The sequence below is a fragment of the Lycium barbarum genome, chromosome 8 (genome assembly GCF_019175385.1).
Source record: "Lycium barbarum isolate Lr01 chromosome 8, ASM1917538v2, whole genome shotgun sequence".
Lineage (NCBI taxonomy): Eukaryota > Viridiplantae > Streptophyta > Magnoliopsida > Solanales > Solanaceae > Lycium > Lycium barbarum.
This window is the reverse complement of record NC_083344.1, coordinates 6597203-6606303: the sequence shown is the minus strand read 5'-3', so window position 1 is coordinate 6606303 and position 9101 is coordinate 6597203. Positions and strand designations below refer to the sequence as shown.

Here is a 9101-nt window from a genome sequence, read left to right as displayed (position 1 = left end):
CTCCAGTAAGTTGGATCACTCCTTCCTTAATCAAGGCTTCGATTTTGTTTTTAAGACCATAGCAATCCTCAGTGTCGTGCCCAGCAACTCCAAAATGATATGCACAACGCTTGGAACCATCAAACCATCTTGGAATAGGATCGGGAATTTTCCCTTCAATTGGTTGTATCACGCCTGCTGCTTTCAGTCTTTCAAATAATTGAGCCAAGGGTTCAGCGAATCGAGTGTAATTACAATTACTTTTGATTTCAGGGTTTGAACGGTCTTTAGTTGTAGCATGTGGTCGATTTTGGTAAGTTGGATCTTGAACGGATTGATATGGACGTGGGTTTTGATAGGGAGGTGCTCGGGTTAGTAGTAGTTTGCTTGGGCGTTGTAGACAGGGTAAGGAGTTAGTGGAGCTTGGTAAGGTTCAATATATTGGTAAGGGTAGAAAGGTTGCTGTGGATGGTTAAGGTATGTAATGGCTTGGCTCGGCTTACGTCCTTGGATATTCATGACTGCAGCTACCTCTTCTTTCTTCTTTTTGGTCCCGCTGATAGAACCAGATTGAATAGCTTTGCTTACAGCTTGCAAAGCAGTAAGATCCTGAATTTTTCCCGATTTGATTCCTTCTTCTAAGGCTTCTCCCATTCTGACAACTTCTGTGAATTTTTGTCCCATCATGCCTGTCATTTTCTCATAGTATATGCCAGCTTGGCATTCAATGAAGGTAGCAGTCATTTCTCTATCACTCATCAGGGGTTGAACCCTGGCTGCTTCTGACCTCCAACGTAATTCATACTCACGGAACGACTCAGTTGACTTCTTAGTTACCTTGGTCATGTAGACTCTATCTGGTGTGGTATCGGTGTTGAAACTGAATCGGTCCATGAAGTCTTGTGCCATATCACTCCAACCACGCCATTTACGGATATCTTGTTGCGTATACCAAGTAAGAGCCTCACCAGATAAGCTTCTTATGAATAGCTTCATCCTTATATTTTGATCTCTACCTACTCCAACCAGTTTGTCACAATAAGCTCTTAAGTGTGTATGAGGGTCTCCTGTTCCATTAAATGTATCAAATTTCGGCGATTTGTAGCCTACGGGCAAATCAACGTCAGGCTGAACACACAGATCTTCATATTCTACACTCTTGCTTCCCCTAGCAACTTGAAGGTTTCTCATTGCTTCTTTGAGACTGTGGATCTTTTTTAATAATATATCATCCGCCCTTGCTTTTGCATCCTTTTCCATTTCCTCATATTGATCCACCTCGGGTTGGAACCTGACCGTTACTGGGTTGGTAAAGGCTTGTGTTTCCGCTGCATATACCGGAGGAACATATTGCGCATTAGGAGTGACAAAATGTGCCCCTTGTATATGCTGGGTTGGATAAGTTTGGACGGTGGGAGTGTTTTGGACTGGAGGTGGCGTGTTATAAGTGGTATTCATAGGTAGTTGATTTGGTGGGTTTAGAGGAGTAGTTGCAGGTGGTGGATTAGTGTTGGTGGATAAAGGAACATAAGGAGTGTGAACTAGCGATTGACTTGGTGGGTTGACGGGTGGTGGATTAGGAGTAGCATAGGTAGTGTAGGTGGGTGGCTGACTTTGTGGAGGAGTATAGACGGACGATGGATTTGGTGGATTTGCGAGGGTGATTGGAGGAAAGTTGTTGTTGGTAGGTGCATTATTTCGTGGAGGAAAATGTTCAGGAACTGGAGATTCAAGTGATAGAAAACGAGGTGGGTTTGGTGCGACATTTCTAGGTTCAGGAGGTGGACTTTGGAGTGTGACGGACAAATTGGTCAAGTCCCTAACCCGATTCAGTTCTCCACGTAGGTCCTCAATCTCTTGGGTCAAGCGGGCGATATGTTCATCATGTTGAATAGTAGTTCTATGTTCGGAAGTCTCGGGAGGATCACTAGAGATCACGATGTTTTCCAAACCAGTTGAAATAGATGCGGTTGGATCAGACATACTAGTTTTCCTTCTTTGAACAACCCAACTATGTCAAGGTAATGATGACGTCTTTGACCTTGTGAGGTAAGGATGGTCGGCCAGCTCGAATGTCAACGCGAATCAACTCTTTTGGGAATAAAAATAAAAAAGAAGAAACATAAAATGCAAATGACATTAGTCTCATATTAAAATATCTAAGTGAAGTCATGATCATGTAGAGTCGAATAAGTCATGTAGCAAATAATTCATCAAAATAAAGCAAATAAGTTGTCAAGAAAAATGTAAACAAGTATATCAAATAACAATAACATGTCCTAATATGCATGTGACCTGTTTGTGCCAGAGGTAGGCCTAACGTTCGTTTGAAGGGTAAAATGTGCCACAATACGTCATCCCATTGCTTTTGGCTAATTAAACAAATTCTATTTCCCAAAATAAAGTACAAAAGTAATGCAGTATTTATTACATATAAAATATTTCCTAATCTAAGTGAGGTAAATACAATTTCTTATGTCTAAAATTCTAGCTCCATTTTGCGATGTCCTTGGTTCTCGTCAATTGTTGATCACAGATATACTCCAATGTAAGATCCATACCTGTCATAGAAACGTTAGTCATTCCCTCCCTTCTAAAGTTTAATTAGTTAGAGCAAATAAATCAATATTTAGGCACAATTATCCTTCAAACATGCACATAAAGTATGATTAGTGTTACTTGGGGTCGTGGATCCACTTGGACGTTTGGGTAAAGTCATCTAATGGGCTTAATACACCAAGGGTATTAAACCTCCAAGGTCATGAAATGTATGCTCCTAATAAAGGGTGTTGGTTTAGCTCTACCCTAGGTTGACTAAGAGCAGGTTCACTAGACGCAAGGTTCCCGAGCGGACAACTCGAGTGAGAAGGCTACGCGATTACACGGAAAATCCGGACACCCCGCGCATATGCCAACTCTCCTAAAATTTAGGATTTTGAAAGAAATTTGCGGGTGCGCAAAACACACCTCGCGTATACGTGTGACAGTGTGAATTTCCAGATATGGAGAAAAGTGATACGGGATGATAGTTTATATCAAAACAGTAACACGTAAATAGTTTATAGCAAACAAACAATTAATAGCATGTAAAAACGGTTAACAACAAATAAAGTAATTACAATAAGCACACAAAGCCTATTCAAACTAAGTCCATTATGGTTAGAACCTTAGTGAGTTCCCCAGCAGAGTCGCCAAGTTGTTATACCCCATTTTAACCGAAGTCAAAATGGTTTACAACATTTCGGTAATTCCGGGGCTAATTAAAGTTAGGGAGTCGCCACCTAATTATTTATGGTGAATTAGAACACCTAAAGTTCATTAAAGTTATTTCTAAAGTTAACTCCGTTTTAAGGTCTACTAACTTAAGATTCTATGTAAGGGTTCAATTAATCTAAAGGGAAGGTATTAGGCATCCTTTAGAATCCATTAACAATGGTTAACCGACCGGACTTAAACAATTATTATTATTTTGTTTTAGAAAAAAAAGACTTATGAAATATTAGTATTAGCATATAAAGTAGTCGATTTTAACTATAAAAAAAAAGTTGTTTGATGTGGAAAATAATATTGTATTTGAATTTTTTTTTTCTTTCTTTCTTTTTTTTTTTTTTTTTTTTTTGAAAATAGAGTGGAGTTCAGCATATTTCCCATTAAGACCCAAAATCAGGAAAAGACTCTAGGTAACTAGTTCATTTGAAAATTTGATATGCATCGAGAGTTGAGGAGATGCGATTCTTCTTCAATTTAGTTTCTCTTGCCTAAAAAAAAAGAATTATCTAATAAACACAACCCGCCAAACCATTCCTTAAACTGAAAATATTTTGAACTCTAATGAGTGACCTTTAAAAAAAAAAATGAGTAAAAAAAAATAGCGCGACCAAATAAAACCAATTGTTAGTCTCGTTATTCACCAAATATCACACAAGCAGATAGAGACAAATAAACCAACACAACGAAACAAATTAATGGAACATTTTGCCGAGTTTCGATGCCTTCTGTACAGCTCGAACAGGGAAGAAAACAGAGGCGTTACAGCAGCTTATGGCAAGCAGTTCATTCGGCAGGGTAGAGCTGCAATGTTCTGTACAGGCTTAAGCCTTACATGCATCAACTGTTTGCCTAAGATATATGGCAGTTCATCACAGAGAAACAGCAGCGACAAGCAACATTATCTCATGAATGTAGCAGCTAGGTTGTCGAAGAAACTCGAGGATGTTTGGGATTCGAAATTCCCAGTTCATGCAAAGAAAGAGGGGTGAAGAGTGAGTGTCTTAAACAAAGAAGGTCTTAACAAGATAAGAACAAATGAGGTACCTCCTCCATTTATTATCATATTTAGTTAAATCTTGAAAATGGTTAACTAACAAAATTCAAGTTCAAAAATTAAATTCTATCATCACAGTTCATATTATGGCCAAAAGTTTCAGACGAGATTTACGGCCAACAAATAATAGCAACAGGAAACTAGACACAAATCATTAAACAACTATGCATGCTTCAAGCTATGGTAAAAAGACAAGTCCCAAGGTTTTGAAAGTGACAACATCTTAGTTGTTTTAAAAAAAGGATATGTCCAGTTGAACTCATCACAAGCTCAAAGTTTGGAGACATGCTTTGGTCATTATAAACTGAGATGTGGCTAGAATACAAGTAAAGGCCTATAATACCAAATCTTTTCCCATAAGTATTCTACACAATATTGTCATTCCTATTTTAGGACATTTAAACTATAATCACATTAATCTCTTCAAATTAATTCAAAACAAAAGCAGGACATAATCTCCTCGTCTATATTCAAACAAGTTTTGCTTTTAAGCCATCTACCAACAAAACCTGAGCTTCTTGCAAAAATGACTTTCTTTTCAGAGTTAACTAAATTGAAACAAGCTAAGGGTCCAAACAACACCCTAAACCAAGAATAATTGATCAAAACAGATTCCTCCCTATTTCAAATAATAAGAAAAAAAGGTACTAAAACTTTAAACAGATCTTTCTGGGGAAGACAACAAAGCATACAACAGGTTCAAGTAAGAAAAAGAGCTCAGTTTTTAGAAATCAGCGGCTTGGAAGAGTCTATTCAAATCATTTATCACCTCCAAAGCATTGACCACACATGATTCTCTGAACCTTCTATTCTTTTAACAAGCACTTAATTAAGTTGAAACAAAAATCTGTCATTAAGGATATTTAGGCAGCAAAGCTGCGACTTTATTTCCTAAATCAGTTCTTACGCTAAACAGTAAACAAACCAACTCCTATCTAATCCCACATAACAAGAACAGAACCCTTTTTATGACAAATACAATTTTGCAGCTTTGAGATGATAAAGTTTTTTTTTTTTTTTGAAAAAAAAAAACAAACAAAAACTCAACAGGGCATAGATTGACCTTTTTCCCCAAATAATGAACTAAGCTAAAACACTTGGCATATTTTCTAGCTTCATAAACAAGTGACAAAAATAGGGCAGATAATATCTTTTACAAACTAATTTAATCCATCACTACCACTTTAAGCCTATTCTAAAAATTTAAAAAGAGGGCAGCATAATAATCTTTTCATAAGTAACTAACAATCGAGGGTCATACATGAACGACTCCAATTAAGCTTAGCCATCTAAACAACCCAACGAATGCTAAAATATTATAAATAGACTACACCAGAGCCAAAGTAAAGCTAAAAACAATCTCACAATATCAAACCAAATTAATACTAGATAAGTACAATCGAATTGAAATGATTAAAGGGAAGAGAACTAAAAAGAGGATAGAGAAATAGAATTACCTCTTGTGAGTGCAGGGAGCGGGACGTCGACGCCTCGAATTTACTCTCGTTAGGAACACATCGGAACTCGACACAAATGAGCTCGAGAATCTCTGTCACGGCCAAAGTCCACCAAGACAAAATGAAACGTTTAAACAATCTTAAGGTTTAGAGAGGTAGTCCAAAAATGGGAAATTGTAAAAAAAAACGCTAAGGATTTCTGGGTGGTTCAAGCTATTCCCCCCCAAAAAAACCTCCATTCGGCTGAGGAATTAGAGTGATATTTATAGGTGTAAATCAAAAACCTAGGGTTTCAATTTGGGCGGGATTTCTACACGAATTAGCTATTTGAAAATCAAAATCGAATCTCTGAAATTGCTTTCTTTTTCTGAAAACTTCAGAAGTGTTTTTGGCCATTTACGTTGACCAAATCGTTGAAGATGAGAGAGGAGAAACTTATATAAAAGTGGCAAGGCAAAAATCTGCCATGGCTAAGAAAAATGGTTTCTTGTTTGGAAGAGGAAAGGGATGAGAGAGATGAGAGTGTGCGGCCGCGTGTGTTTTTTTTTTTTTTTTTTTTTTGTGATGAGGGATTTAGGGATTATAGTGGGCCGGGTTAAGTCATTAAAGGATGTGGGCTGGTCTGTTAAAAAATATGGACTGGTCACGAATTGGGCTCATAAGAATGGGCTTCAAATAGCTGAAATTGTTGGGTATTTTCTTCTTCTAATTAATTCCTTTTGGGCTTTTTGGTAATTAACTTCTACAACTTCTAAGTGATTAACTTGTATATATATTATGATGACAATTAGTAGAAAATAAGGATTTAATAAAATATTGACTTATAATTAATTTAACGGATACAAATCCTAAAATGACATGATGACAAACCATTGATAGTAAAACAGTGAAGATATAAGCAATAAGAGGGATAACGATATTAATAGTAGTAGCAATAAAAAATAATAGTGAAAATAAAGTATTTAGCTCGTTCATAAATTTAGAAGCCTAAGGAGATAAATTGGAATAAAGGAGGGACAAAATTGGGTGTCAACATTTACATTGCTTGACCTTTGTAGCGACAACTGCAACCAATTGATCGGATTTACAACGTCTGACTCATTGGAGCGAAAACTGCACCCAACTGGTCGGATTTACATCGCTTGACCTTTGTAGCGAATACTGCAACCAAGTGACTAGATTTACATCGCCTGACTCACTGGAGAGAAAACTGCACCCAACTGGCCAGATTTACATCGTTTGACTTTGTAGCGACAACTGCAACCAATTGACCAGATTTATATCGCCTGACTCACTAGAGCAAAAACTACACCTAACTGGCTGGATTTACATTGCTTGACCTTTGTAGCAAAGACTGCAACCAATTACTGGATTTACATCACCAACTTATTGGTGCGAAAAATGCATCCAACTAGCCGGATTTACATCGATTGCCCTTTGTAGCGACAGCTGTAACCAATTGACCGAATTTACATCGCCTGACTCACTGGAGAGAAAACTGCAGTCGACTGGCCAGATTTATATCACCTGACTCTGTTAGCAAAAGCAGCAGCCGATTGGCTGGATTTAGATCGCTTGACTCTTTAAACGTTCGTTACAACCCTCTTGGTCAGATGCACTGCTTCATTGCTTCTTTTGTTTTTTCACTATGGCCCTGTCAGGTGGATGTTTGCTCTAATGGCATTTCACTCATTTGTTAGCCCTTGTGGCTAGATATTTTCCCTCATGGCATTTCAATCTTTTGATAGCCCTCGTGGCTAGATATTTGCCCTTATGGCATTTCGATCCTTTATAACCCTTGTGGCTAACCAAATTATGAACCTTGCCTCCGGCGATGGCTGCAATTTTGTATGGAAAATACGTTTCAACTGCACATGAAAATAAGTTAGAAAAATTGATCGTCCTCCTAACGATATGGGTACCTGCATCAGTAAGGGGTTAGTTTCCTATTAAAGTTGATCCGTCTTGTCCCTAGTTGTACCACCAGCTTTGCCCACTTCGGGCTCAATCCCTCTTGGGTTTGGTATTTGAAAGATGAATTTATCTTGACTATGCGAGGGAAATTATTTTCATAAATAGTAAGTTACCGAATAAAACTATTTTATGGGAGTAAATGCGTTTTCAATTTCTATAAAATTGTTTAAGATAATTGTAATGACATGCGCATTGGATGAGAAGTATCCTCTTATTTGCTGCTCGAATAGCGGATGGCTCCTTCTCCTCTGTGGTGTTTTTGAGATCTTCTCAAAAATTCTGCTCCAGTTTTGACATATTTTCCTGGCAAACTCTCGTGGCGAGTAATAGCGTGGAAATTTTGAGGTCCCCTCAAAATTTTTGCCCAGTTTAGAATGTCGTATTGATTAAACCTTGTTTACTGGTTGAGGGTGTCTTCTTAAATTTCTACCCCTATTTGGAACTCTGGGTTTACAACTTCTTGTAACGGGCTGGTGGCGCGAATTTTTGAGATCCTCTCAAAAATTCTACCCTAGTTGGGCATGTGTGGCAATCTCTTCGTGCCTGATCCAGACCCTCCTCGAGGCTTCTTAGGGATTTCATGGGTTTTTATTTTGGAACGACCCAGATCAAAGAGCGCCTACGTATCATGTCGCAGCAGGAATCAGATCGAACGTAGTTCAGAATAAAGTGACTAATTTTTGGTTTTTACTAATAATGTGATCAGGTCCCAAATGGACTTACTATGTATCCCACTTTGGGAAAGTCAGGCCATTGCGTAGTTCATATTATAAAGAGGTTTGTGTTTTTTCTTTTAACTATTACAAATAATTAAAAGCAAAGGAATAACTAATACAAGCAAATGAAAACCAACTATTACAAGCAAATGAAAACAAACTTTTGCAACTGAGGAGGTGCGCCTTCAGGCATAGTACCGCTTGACTGCATCTGCATTGATAGGCTCGGGCCACTCTTGCCCGTCCATCTCTGCTAGCACTATTGCTCCTCCGGAAAGCACTTTACGAACCACATAGGGACCTTCCTAATTAGGGGCAAACTTTCCCTTGTACTCGTCCTGGTGTGGGAATATTCTTTTGAGTACCAATTGCCCTATTTGAAAAATTCACGCTCTGACGCGTTTATTAAAGGTGCGTGCCATCCTTTGCCGGTATAATTGACAGTGACATACAACAACCACCCTTTTTTCATCGATTAATGCCTATTGCTCGTATCGAGCCTTAACCCATTCTGCATTTTCTAATTCTACCTCTTGAATGATTCTAAGTGAAGGTATCTCGACTTTGGCTAGTATGACGGCTTCGGTACCATAAACAAGCAAGTAAGGAGTTTCCCCTGTTGAAGTTCGGGTGTTATGCGGTAAGCCAAAT

The 9101-nt window shown here is 38.1% G+C and overlaps 1 long non-coding RNA gene across 1 annotated transcript; it reads right to left on the bottom strand.

Moving 5' to 3' along the window:
- Positions 1-2321: 2321 nt before the first annotated feature.
- Positions 2322-6602, bottom strand: LOC132605822 (uncharacterized). Its single transcript, XR_009569467.1, has 2 exons — positions 5761-6602; positions 2322-2540 (listed from the first exon to the last, which is right to left on the bottom strand). It is a non-coding gene; the product is annotated as an uncharacterized LOC132605822 (long non-coding RNA).
- Positions 6603-9101: the final 2499 nt, after the last annotated feature.